General features: G+C 43.2%; 1 long non-coding RNA gene across 1 annotated transcript in view; it reads right to left on the bottom strand.

Moving 5' to 3' along the window:
* Window positions 1-6,312: 6,312 nt before the first annotated feature.
* LOC141422455 (uncharacterized) overlaps window positions 6,313-12,935 on the bottom strand; it is an 89,589-nt gene continuing 82,966 nt past the window's right edge. The window contains exon 4 of the long non-coding RNA XR_012447009.1: window positions 6,313-9,787. This is a non-coding gene — a long non-coding RNA (uncharacterized lncRNA). The remainder of the gene's footprint in view (window positions 9,788-12,935) is intronic.

The raw sequence follows: 12,935 nt of genomic DNA, 5'->3' as shown, positions 1-12,935 counted from the left end.
TTCTGGTCATGCTTCCCAACAGGCCCTCTCAGGTAATCATCTCTAAGTCATTTCTTCACACATCTGTTACAGGTCACCAGGTCAGCCAGAGCAGGATTTAGGATCATTTCCAAACCCATTTAAAATGAAGAGGTTGGAGAAGGGAGTGGGTATGGGTAAGATAAAGAGGATTGACACAAGAATTCTCATTTTTGGCTTTAGAGGAATATGGAATCCAAAATACCAATTCTTATCCAAGGGATCCTTACTCTGTCTTTAGTTGAATGGTTTCCCCCAAAAATTCACATGTTGAAATCCTAGGCTCATCGCCTAAGAATGTAGCCATATTTGGAGGTAGGGTCTTTACAGAGGCAAGTTAAAATGAGGTCTTTAGAATGGGCCCTAATTCAAAATATCTGATGTTAATATAAGAAGGGAAAATTATTTTTTTGTTTACTTTTTTTTTGGCAGTACTGGGGATCGAAGCCAGTGCCTTGTACATGCCAGGCAAACACTTAACCACTGAACTACATCCCTAGCCCAGAAGAAGAAGAAATTTGGACACAGATAAGGACAGAAGGAAGACAACCCCAAGACACAGGAAGCCAAGGGGAGAGGACTGGGATAAATCCTCCCTCACAGCCCTCAGAAGGAACTAACCCTGCAGACACCTTGATCTTAGACTTCCAACTTCCAGAAATGTGAGACAATAAACTTCATTATCTAAGCCACCTAGTCTGGAGCACTTTGTGATGGCAGTCCTAGACGACTAATACATTGTAGGACTCTTGTTCCCACAGAATTGGATTCCATGGCTCATGGTAGCTTATTACCTCTGTGTTTTTTATTTCCCAAGTGTTTACTTGCTTGGATAATTAAAGAAGATAATTAAGCAATGGTGCAGTCACACATTTGGGAAATGGAGACTAGTAATGGTAACTACCATTTAGGAAGCACTCATTGTGTGACAAACAGTTGGTAATGCGATCTTGTTCGATACCACAGTGTGCATGAATCACTACAACAGCTGCTTTGCTAACACCGTCTCACTCAGTCCTCCCAGCTACCCAGTAGAGGGAAATAGTGTATCCTCACTTCACATTGTGGAAATTGAGGCTCGGAGATATTTATGTAAGTTGCTAGGTTATCACACTTCTAATAAGATTCAAACCTTGGCTATGTGACCTATTGGTAATCTATTTTGCTCTACTTCCATGTGACAAATCCCTCCTTTTGTTCCAGCACCTATCTCCCTGCTCCCTACATGCCTTGGACACCCTAACCAGCCTATCAATCACTCCTGGTACCATGTCTCTTGCCACAAGTTGGTACAGAGATGAAAATGTGAGTTAGTTCTGGACTATGAGACAGGAGAGGCAGTTAGCTGGAAGGCTTCAAGGAAAGAGTTCTTTATAGTCAAAAAGAGAGGCACAAAACAGCAGCTCCTTTTCTGCTGCTGCTGTTACCAAGTTGAATTTGATGTCAGGATCATGGCAGCCATATTGTGACAATGACGGGATGTTTCCTTAGGAGAACACCAACTGGGGAGGACAGTAAAGGAACCAGAGCTGATGACATCACTATGCCTGAGTTGACCAACCACCAAAGTGCTCTCCCTCCTGTTTCCCATTTGGTGAGATAAGTCCCTTGTTGTTTAAGCCATTTGTGTTGTTTTCTGCTACTTGAAATTTTCTCAATGTCACTTCGACAAATATTCTTGATTTTCCACAGGAAGAACAACTTTTTTTAAAAAATGAGATTATTAGAAACTAAATAATCTTAAACTTACTGCCATGCAGAGTTTCAAAGGCCTAACAGAGGAAAGGCATTTCATCTTTTTTTTTTTTTGGCAGCACTAGGATTTGAACTCAGGGCCTCACACCTGCTAGACAGGCACTCTACCACTTGAGCCACTCCACCAGTCTTAAATCTACTCTTGGCTTTTTTTTTTTGGTTGCGGGGGTTTGAACTCAGGGCCTCACACTCGCTAGGCAGACACTCACTTGAGCCACTCCGCCAGCCCAAAACTGCAATATGCTTTGGGTTTTTTGTTTTTCTGGGCAATACTGGGGTTTGAACTCAGGGCTTTGTGCTTGCTTGCTAGGCAGGCACTCTACCACTTGAACCACTCCATCAGCTTTTTTTTTTTTTTAATTTGTATAAAATATATATAAAAGTTATCATTTTAAGTGTAGTTCAACTTACATCAAATACATTGACATTGCTGTGCAACTGTCACCACTCCCTGTCTTTAGGACTTTCTCATCATCCCTCACTGAAACTCTGTATCTGTTAAACAAAAACTCCCAGCTGGGCGCTGGTGGCTCATGCCTGTAATCCCTGCTACTCAGGAGGCAGAGATCAGGAGGATGGTAGCTAGCAGCCAGCCCCAGGCAAATAGTTTGGGAGACCCTATTTTGAAAAAACCCATCACTTATTCAGCCACAATGAAGAATAAAATTTTGTTGTTTGCATGTAAATGGGTGGAACTGGAGAACATCATCTTAAGTGAAGTTAGCCAGGTTCAGAAGGCCAAAAGCTGCATGCTTTCTCTCAAATGTGGAATACAGACCTAATACAAATACAGCAATACTGTGAAACACAGGTCACACTAAGGGGAGGGCTCATACAAGAAGGGGAGGGTAAAAGAAGGAAATTAAGAAGGTGAATATGGTTGATGTACTTTCTGTACAAGAATGAATGTAGACTTTTTAAACCTGTTGAAACCACAAGAAAGGGACTAAGGTAGACGGAGAAAAATAGAGGCGATGAACCAGGTCAGGTTATAATACATAGAATGTCAAAAGGAAACTCCCCGTGTAGCTATTTTTTTCTTTTTCAAGGAAGGGAATGACGTTTGTTGGGTCTCTGCTGAATCCTGACAATGTGTGAGGAGCCTTCCACACACCAGCACTGCATCGACAAGGCTGTAGCACTGTATTCTATTTCTTGTCGTTGTGCTGGGTGGGGGGACATTGTGGCATTTGCAAAAGTTCTTACAATATGTCAAATATATCGTATTTGAATTCACCTCCTCCATTCCCCTTTACCCGCCCCCCTCCCCCGCCCCATTCCTTAACAGTTTCAGCAGGTATCATTTTTCTATTTACATACATGTGTTTTGCATTGCTGTCTTAAACAAACAAAAATGTCACTTTTTGTTTCTTTTACAAAATCAGAGAACAGGAGGGCAGAACAGGTCCTGCCTGGTAGCAGTGGGAGGGGAGGAGGTGGGGAAAGGGTAGGAGGGTGAGTATGTTACAGATGCTGTATACACATGTGTGGAAACGGAAAAATTCCAGGAATGGGGGGAGTGGGGATGAAGGAGAATGGTAGGGGGGTGAATTCAAGTGTGATATTTGATACATTGTAAGAACATTCATTAATGTCACATTGTACAACCCAGCACAACAATAAATATAAATAAGAAAAAAAAATCACAAAAAAGGGCTGGTGGAGGGGCTCAAGCAGTAAGAACACCTACCTAGCAAGTGTGAGGCCCTGAGTTCAAACCTTAGTGCTGCAAAAAAAAAAAAAAAAAAAAATCAATAATTCCCTATTCTGTGTCCTGGCCCCTGGTAACTACCATTCTTCTATCTGCGTCAAGTACCTCCTACGGCAGAACCATACAACTCTTGTCTTTTGTGTCTGACTCATTTCATTCAGTCTGATGTTTGCAAGGGCCATCCATGCGGTAGCATGGGTCAGAATTTCCTCCCATTTTAAGGCTGAGTCACATTCTATTAATACACCACATTCTGTCAGTCTATTCACCTATGGATGGGTATTTGAGTTTTTCCAATTTTTGACTATTATGAGTACTGTTGCTTTTTTTTGGCAGCACTGAGATTTGAACTCAGGGCCTCACACTTGCTAGGCAGGTGTTTTACCACTTAGCCACTCTACCAGCCCTTTTTTGGTTGGATATTTTTCAAGATAGGGTCTCGTGAACTATTTGCCCAGGCTGGCTTTGCACCAAGATCCTGATCTCTAACTCCTGAGCAGATAGGATTACAGGTGTGAGCCACCAGCACCCATTCAGTAATGCTGCTTTAAACGTGGATGTACGAGTGTCTGCTCGAGCCCTGCTTTCAATAGTTTGGGGTACACACACAGAAGGGGCATTGCTGGACCATATGGGAAGTATAGTTTAGACTTTTTCAGGGACTGCCATGTTGTTTTCTATAGCAGCAATTCCATTACACATTGCCCCTACAGCACCCAAATTCCCACTTCTCCACATCTGCACCAGCGCTGTTTTCTGCTGAGTATGTGTGTGTGCTTTTTAATTTTTTAATCATAGCTATCCCGGTGGGTGGGAAGTGGTGTCTCACCGTGGTTCTAATTTGCTTCTCCCTAATGATTGGTGACTTTGAGCTTCTCCTCATGTGTTTCTTGACCATTTGTGTAAATTCTTTGGCAAAATACCTGTTTGAGACCATTGCCCATTTCTGAAGTTTGTTGTTGGGTTTTGTTCTTGTTTTTAGTTATTCTTCATATATTCTGAATTTTTGATCCTTACCAGCTAAGTGATTTGCAAATATTTTCTCCTATTCTGTGGGGTGACTTTTTACTCCTTTGTGTCCATTGATACACCAAGAGAAATACCATTTCTTTTTTGCAGGAGAGGATAGATTTGAACTCAGGGTCTCATGCTTTCTAGATAGGTCCACTGTGACTTGAGCCACTCCACCAGCCCTAAGCACCATTTCTTTTGGAGGATTTTCTAAAACATATGGAGTCCATGGTCTGGAGGTATAGCTCAAAGGTAAAGTACTTGCCTAGTATGTGCAAGGCCCTGGGTTTGATCCCCAGCACTGCAAAAAAAAAAAAAAAAAAAAATATATATATATATATATATATGGCGTCCATCCATTCTTCAAAATACTCTACAATGTACCACAGAATGATGTCAGACCACGAGAGCCAGACATCTGCTCTGATTCACGTTCTCCCCACATTCATTCATGTATTGAGCACATATGTGGAGAGGCCCTCCCGTTGTGTGCTGACCCCAGTGTGAGGAAAGAACTGGCCTGTGACACTTGTTAATGGGTCACATTAACAAGTACTGTCCCTAAAGAACATTTTAGTGTATTTCAATCACGTAGACCCAGTAAAGAAAACTTCCTGGTGTCCTATCAGGGATATTTGTGGTTTTCCTGTTAGCCATGGAGCATTCCTTCCTTCTCACCATGGCTGCTAGAAGGCCTAAAATTATATCTGTAGACAATTCCTAGCAGGCAAACTGGACACCTGACATGTTTCCTAATGCAGTAAACTCATCCTAGCTCCATCTGAACTTCCCTACTTCTTATTTCTTTTGCCTTAACAAAAAGCTAATTTTGGCTGGGCGCCAGTGCCTCCTGCCTGTAAATCCTAGCTACTCAGGAGGCAGACATCAGGAGGATTATGGTTCAAAGCCAGCCCAGGCAAATAGTTCATAAGACCCTATCTTGAAAAAAAACACATCACAAAAAAAGGGCTGGTGAAGTGGCTCAAAGTGTAGGCCCTGGGTTCAAGCCCAGAACAATTAAAAAAAAAAAAGGCTAATTTTGAGGTGTGGTGGTAGACACTTGTAATCTCAGCTACTTGAGAGGCAGAGATCAGGAGGCTCAAGGTTTGAGGCCAGACTTGGCAAAAAGTTAGTGAGACCCCCCCATCTCAACCAACAACACATGTGTGGTGACACATATCTGTAATCCCAGCTACATGGGAAGCATAGGTAGCAGGTTTATTATCCGAGGTCAGCCTCAGGCAAAAATGTGAAATCCTATCTGAAAAAACACCTAAAAGCATAAAAGAGTGGTGCCATGGTCTAGCAAGTGTGAGGCCCTAAGTTCAAAACCCAGTACCACAAAAAGAAGAAGAAGAAGAAGCAATTTTTGAACCAGGTGTGATGGAATGCACTGATAACCCAGCTGCTGGGGAGGCCAAGGCAGGAGGATTAAGAGTTCAAAGCCCAGGTTGTGGATGAATAAGGGTAGGGTGAGCACAATGTGAAATAAGACCTCATCTCTGGACCCCATGCTCTGCATACTCTACCTGGTGCCTTAAAATGCAGTCTGTCCAGAGCCTGTCTCTTCCAGAGTGTTCAGTTCGATCTCTTCACTACTATAGGACTCTGTCCACTTCTCACTATCTTGGTCCCTTGTTCTCCTTTGCTTTGCTTTTCAGAATCAGATTAATGTCCACCCCCACCCCCAACAGATTCTTGTTTGTCTTTGAATGCCTGGTTTAAAATAAGCTATTTATTTTAAATTTAAAAAAAAGTTCAAGGCCAGCTTGGGCAGCATAGTAAGACTCATATCAAAAACATAAATAGAAGGCTACTTTAAAATTTTGATCTCTACTTCCCTTATTCTGCCTTAAATCCTTTTTAAAACAGGAGAGGGGAGCCAGGCAAGCTGGTGGCTCACACTTGTAATCCTAGCTGTTTAAGAGGCGGAGATCAAAGCCAGGCCAGGCAAATAGTTCAAAAGACTATCAGAAAAAACCCATCAGAATTAGGGGCTGGCGGAGTGGCTCAAGCATTAAGAGCACCTGCCTAGCACACCTGAGATTCTGAGTTTAAACCATAGAGCCACCAAAATAAGTTAATAAATAAAAATAAAATAAAACAGGAGAAGGGAATGAGGGAGAGAGATGATGGGGGTGAACCTCACCAAAGTACATTGTAAGCATATGTAAAAATGTCTACATGAATCCCCCCTGTACAACTAATATATATTAATAAAGATGTTTTTAAAAACATTAAAACCAAAAATAAATGAACACTCAAACATTATCTGTCACTGACATCATTTTGTAGGGCTCAACACAAAATGGAAATGTGGGATCCCTGTGGAAAAATTACTAAGAATTTCAAGATGGCAGTAACAGAACACTAGCCCAAATATCGGGCCCTTCTGAAATGTGTAGGTCACACCCATGAGGAGCCAACCTTCCGGCTATTAGAGTCCTCAAAACCTGGGGAAATTTCCACCATTAAGTAATAGCATTATGTTCTTCCAGCTGCTAGCATTTTTTTCAAGAACTACTTAAGGACCAGGGCCTGAGATGTCTCTCAGTGACAGAGCACTTGCTCTGGGCATGGCCTTGGGTTTGGTCCCCAGCAGCACACACCCACACACACACACACACACACACACACACACGAAAAAGAACTGCTTAAGAGCCAATGTGCACTGTGCACACATTTGCGTTAGAGATGGGAAAACTACAGATGACTTGGGAGATTTTTTTTAAGTAAGACTAATCATTTCTATGAACTTCTAGATGGTCAATTTATTTCTTTTAATTTTTTTTTTTTTTTTGGTGGGACTGGGGTTTGAATTCAGGGCTTCACACTTGCAGGTGCTCTGTCACTTGGGACACACCTCCATTCCTTTTTGCTCTGGTTATTTTGGAGCTGGGATCTTGAGAACTATTTACCAGGTCTGGCTTCAAACCTCTATCCTCCCAATCTCAGCCTCCCTGGTAGCTAGGATTATAGATGTGAGCCACCAGCACTAGGAATTACCTCTTTTCCGTTTTTGTTTTGTTTTTTGGCAGCACTGAAGTTTGAACTCAGGGCCTCACACTTGCCAGGCAGGTGCTCTAACCTCTTGAACCACTCTGCCAGCCCTTTTTTTGTGATGGGTTTTTTTCAAGATATGGTCTCAGGAACTATTTGCCAGGTCTGGCTTCACACTGCAATCCTCCCAATCTCAGTCTCCTAAGTAGCTAGGATTGCAGGTGTGAGCCACTGGCACCCAGCTAGACCTCTTTTCTTTCCCCAGTCTCAGGTATTATGTTATAGCAGCATAGACTAACACAGAGACCATATTTAGAAAATAGAAAATAAGGTTCAAAAGGTAGCTTGGGTTTTCACTTTAGGAGGTATAGCCTGATGGGTAGAAATAAAAAACTGGGTAGTACTTGGGCAAAAGGGTGGTTTAGAAAAAGCTGGCCTGGCCGTGGGGTGCAGGATGAATTGCAGGGCAGAGATGCTGGAGGTAAGCACCACACTTGGAAGAGCCTAGTAAGAGCGGATATCACAGCGAGAATTCCCACACCTTCACACCGCTGCTTCAGTTGCTCCTTCACTAACCGGCTTGGGAAGCCTCACATTTTACAGAATTGAAAATTGATTCTCAGATCTGGGAGCCGGTGGCTCTGGCCTGTAAATCCTAGCTACTCAGGAGGCAGAGCTCAAAAGGATCTCTGTTCAAAGCCCACCCTGGGCAAATAGACTCTATCTTGAAAAAAAAAAACCATTAGGAAAAATGGCTGGCGGAGTGGCTCAAGGTGTCCGCCCTAAATTCAAATCCAGTACTTCTCGGAAAGTGGGAATGGTTTCCCAGGTGGGAGTGACTGAGTGATTGGAGAACACCACCAGGCCAGCGCAATATCGGCAAGGCTGCTACTCCTCCACCCTGACTTGGTGTCAGAGTTGCGGGGGAACTTTCAGACCCAAGGTGTCCGATTTAATTGGCCTTGGGCAAGGCTCAGGCAAGGGAGTTTTTCAAAGCTAACCAGGTGGAGTGCCTCTGGGCTGCAGCACAGACAGGGCCTGAAGACAAAAGACAATGGGGAGGCAGAGTTGATGGGACTTGACAACAAATAGAGGAGAGATGCCAAGCAGTGACAAGGCCATTAGCGTGAGGGAGAAAAATCTCATTTCCCCAGTGCAGAATGGCTCTACACATGCACCTGGGAACAGCTGCACTCAGGACTGAAATAAAAGGAAAATTGCTGCTTCACTGTCATCGAAACCAGACATCCCACAGAAGGAACCGGTGTGGCGTATGTGTGTGACAAATGTGCTCCCTTTGGTGGGGATGGGGAGTCTCACTCTAAAGGTAGAGTACTTTCTCTGGATCATTCCTCAGATTCCACTTCATGGTGCTACCTTCTGCCCTTGGAAACACCTCATGAGATTGCCTTTCTCTTGGATTCCCACAGCTATCCCCAAAGTAGTGGTCCATGGGAAAACCACCTGGGTGATGCCAGCAGTCACAGGGCCATCTTTGAGATTTAAGGCAACCAGTTAAGAGAGGAGGGAGGGATGATGAACTTGAGAGAGGAAGTATTAAGTGCTGGAAGCATGTCCAGGTGCAAAAGATCAGCAGGCAATTGAGACTCCAGGCAGAGCCACTGTAGTTGGGTCTGGGGTGGATCTGACAGTCCCCTAGAAACTGGTTAAAATCCCAGAGCTGGACAAGCTCAGAAAGTAATGAGCAGTGGTCCAAGGACTGAATGGTTAGAGTGACTGTCCCTAGGGCTGGGACAAGAAAGAGGAAGCTCTTGAGGTGCTCTACTTTTGAGTGACACCCATCTTCACTGCCACTTCTCCTGTCTGGGATTCTTTTCTGTAGCATAGATGCAGGAAACTGAGCCTGGCTCTGTCCTTGAACATGGCTTCACAGGTCCATCTTGGCTTTTCCCTGAAATGTTCCTGTCTTCTCTGTATCCATATATTCGCCTGGTCCTTTGAAAGTGCCATCTCCAGTGTCACCATCTCCATATGGATGTCACTTCTTCCTTCTTAAACCTTCACCGCACTTCTACAAAGCTCTTTTCCACATTTATTGTTCTCTGCTGTGTAACAAATTGCCCTCGAATTTATCAGTAGGAAAAAAAACACTCAGTACCTAGGGTTAGCACTCCAGGGGTAGGTTAGCTTGTGGGATGGTTCAGGGCTTCTCATGAGTTGCTAGGTGCCAGCTAAGGCTGCCATATCTGGAGGTTTGACCTGGTCTGGATGAGCTGCTTTCAAGATGACTCACCACATGACCGTCGGCAGGATGCCTCTGCTCCACACTGGCTTTGAGTAGAAGACAGAAGACTTCAGCAAATTGACACATGAGACCCTCCAAAGAACTGCCTGAGTGTCCCCACATATGGCAGCTCACTTCCCCCAGAGAATATGGTGGTGAGAGCGAGAGAAAGAAGTCACAGCTTTGAGTTACATGCCATCATCTTCCCTGTATTCTGCTCATTAAAAGTGTGACAAGAAGTATGGCCCATACTAAAAAAGGGAGAGATTAGGCTCCATCTCTTTGAAAGGAAGAGGATTAAAGAATTTGTGGATATGCATCTACCATAATCTTCCCTACCTTCCTACTCTTGTCTTTTCATTCATTTTGTTACTCAATTAAGTCTTTTTTTTTTTTTTTGGCAGTACTAGGGTTTGAACTCACACTTGCTAGGCTAGGGCTCTACTGCTTGAGAGACAGGGTCTCATGAACTATTTGCCCAGGCTGCCTTCAAACTACAATCCTCCTGATCTCTGCCTCCTGAGAAGCTAGGATTATAGGTGTGAGCCACCGGCACCCAGCCAGAACACATTTTGTTTTTAAAAAGTGGTGTGAGTAGATGGAGAGGAAATAGGACCCCACCTGGGGTGGAAGACCTAACAGCTGCAAATTATCAGCCAAACAATTTTGGCTGAATATCCTTCTGTGGGTTCCAGCCCCCAGCAAGAGACAGAAGGTTTCTGCAGCTTGGTGGAGGACTCCCACCTCCCAGCTTCAGGAGGGCTGCTCTTGTTCTCTACAGCTGCCCAGCTCAGAGATGCTGGAACCCATCAGGCTGCCCTGTCCCTTCCCTACTCCCATCCTCTTGGTCAGGGGGGGATCAGAAGAAGGCAGCATAATGAAGTCACTGCTGGGAGACCCACTACTCTGTCTTTGCTTGCCACTCTTCCCATAGCCCTGGGGTAAAGCTGTCTTCTCCCAAGTGAGAGAACCACCATATGAGCTTTAGAATTCAACCCCGGTACCACTCCTTATGATCTTTTACGTCTCATCTGGTCATGCCTGCCTCTGCTACCCACTTCACCCAGAGTGGAAGGAAGGAAGAGTGGGGTGTACAGGAGCTTATAAGTGTAGCTTTTTTTCTTTTTTTTTGGCATGGTACCATTTCCTGCCTTTACCTTTCTTTTTCTATATCTGGACTTAGAAATTTCATTCTTTGTGTTCTCTTCTTTTTTGAGATAGGGTCTCACTAAGTAGCCCAGGCTGGCCTGGGACTATGTTCTGCCTCAGCCTCCCAAGTGCTGGGATCCCAGGTCCAACACTGTCACTTCTAAATGCTTATTGGTGCAGATAAGGTGAGAGCCAGGACTGCCTCAAAGACGTACTAGCAGTGAGAAGCATTTCTAAGGCCAGTGAAGACCTAAATGTTCGTATATGGAGAAGGAGGCAGGGCTAACTATCGAGTTATGAGAGAATCTAGGGATTTTTGACTCATTACTCTAAAGCATGCTTATAAAAATACGTATATGGATGGGTGGTTTGCGTGGAGATATGTACATTCCAATGGATGCATTTTGTGTCTGAAAAAATTAAATGCAGGAACTCAATAAAAATAACACGCATTTAGAAATGATAAAATATTCAACAGCTACTGTGGAAGGATAGTAAATAGGTTAGCATAGATTTGCATATGCAATCAACTCTATGCTAATAAATTTCAGAATCTGCCAGTTTTCAGAGAGATGTACATCTCTCTCTCTCTCTCGTTTTACTGGGGTTTGAACTCAGAGCCTCACACTTGCTAGACATGCATGCTACCACTGGAGCCACACCCCTAACCCTTTTCAAGAGATAAAATTTTCCAAAATTAAAGCCAGAAATAGTACAATGTACTAGAACAATAACAATAAAATAAACTGAAGCAAATACCAAATAACTATTTCTCAAAAGCAAAAAAAAGCTCCAGAACCAGATTTTACTGACACTTTTTTTTTTCAATTTCTCAGGCATGAAGATTCACCTCCTGTATAATTGGTTTGGCGTGTGGTTTGGTGTACGTAAGAAGTGGAACACACCCCGTTGTTTTGTGCTCCTGCCCTGCACAGCCTCTTGTCCCTCTTTCACCGTTTATGTATCTTGTTGGTCGTCTACACTCGGTTAAGCCCATATTCTTTAGAAATTTGCTGCATCACCAAAATGGCTTATAAAGTGGTTTTGTTTCTGAGGAGCTTTTAATAGGCTCTGAAACATGCTTACAAATAAGTAAACAGGAGTTTTCTCATCCTCTTCAGAATTCAAGTTTCAGTAATAAAACATACCTAACGTGAGTGACCCCATCCTGCATTTTTACCAAAGACAAATGGTTTCTACCATCTTGTGTTTTTTGTATTTTTACTTTCATGTGCATTTTTTGGCTTAGATTGTTTAATGTGTTTCCCCTTTAAAATATCTGCTAACACTCTGAACAGTACAGGTCAAAATCTTGATTTTCTGATTCTTACACTTGCAATGGCTATATAACTGGAAATGTTCCTTACCATTTTTTTTTTCCTGAAAACCAACTGTTTAATATTCAGGATCAACAGTTTAGTGAACAAGTCAGAGTTCTGAGCAAGTGAAGCAACTGCCTGGCAGGAATGTGTTTGCCATCACATTTGGCACACTTGCTGGAAACTTGAACAGCCTGGAACCCTAAGAAAGACTTCCAATTTGCAGAACTGTGCTCACCGAGTTCAAGGGCAGACCTGGTGAAGGCAAATTCTGCTACCCCAGTTTTCTATTGTGCCTCTTCCTTCAGAGTGGGGCAAAAGGACACTTTCTCAGAAATTTGAATCCTTAGAAAAAGGAAAGGACATGTTTTTGCTGAATGTTTTCATAGTTAATCCAGTGCAACTGGAGTCATTCTTATTTGAACCCCTCAATGTGGGGAACAATGAGAGGTGTTGCCTCTTCTCCCCTTTGAGTTCTGTTCTTCATTTAATTGCATTAAGGATGGCACCACACACGTGACCCCATCTTAATACTATACCTGCTCGATAGGAGGTCTGATTCCACCCTTTCTTCCTCACAGCCTAGCACAATACCTACCACATAGTTCTCTTTATAAATGTTATTTGAAGCCAAATCAAATCCAGTGGAATCTAGCTAAAATAAAGAAAGAAGGAAAAAGTTATCAGAGCAACAGAGAAAAACAGTTTCTAATTCTGCCTGGGAAAA

This window comes from Castor canadensis, chromosome 4 (assembly GCF_047511655.1).
Source record: "Castor canadensis chromosome 4, mCasCan1.hap1v2, whole genome shotgun sequence".
Classification (NCBI taxonomy): Eukaryota; Metazoa; Chordata; class Mammalia; order Rodentia; family Castoridae; genus Castor; species Castor canadensis.
Note: the sequence above shows the minus strand (reverse complement) of the source record. Positions and strands in the feature narration are given on the sequence as shown.